This window comes from Morone saxatilis, unplaced genomic scaffold (genome assembly GCF_004916995.1).
Source record: "Morone saxatilis isolate NCDOM2014 unplaced genomic scaffold, NCSU_SB_2.0 Contig4, whole genome shotgun sequence".
Lineage (NCBI taxonomy): Eukaryota > Metazoa > Chordata > Actinopteri > Moronidae > Morone > Morone saxatilis.
Genome location: NW_023339984.1, coordinates 4,675,328 through 4,675,574, shown reverse-complemented (window position 1 = coordinate 4,675,574; position 247 = coordinate 4,675,328).

Below are 247 nucleotides of genomic sequence, written 5' to 3'. Positions count from 1 at the left end.
GGAAGGTTGTTGGTTCGATCCCCGGCTCCTGGTGCCACATGTCGAAGTATCCTTGAGCAAGATACTGAACCCCGAATTGCTGTGTGAATGTGTATGAATGTATTAGTTTCTGTTCGATGGACTTTGCCATCACTGGGTGAATGTGGCACGTAGTGTAAAAGCGCTTTGAGTCGGAAGACTAGAAAGGCGCTATACAAGTATTTATTGGGATGGCAATACATAATGGTTATTACATAATATATCTATG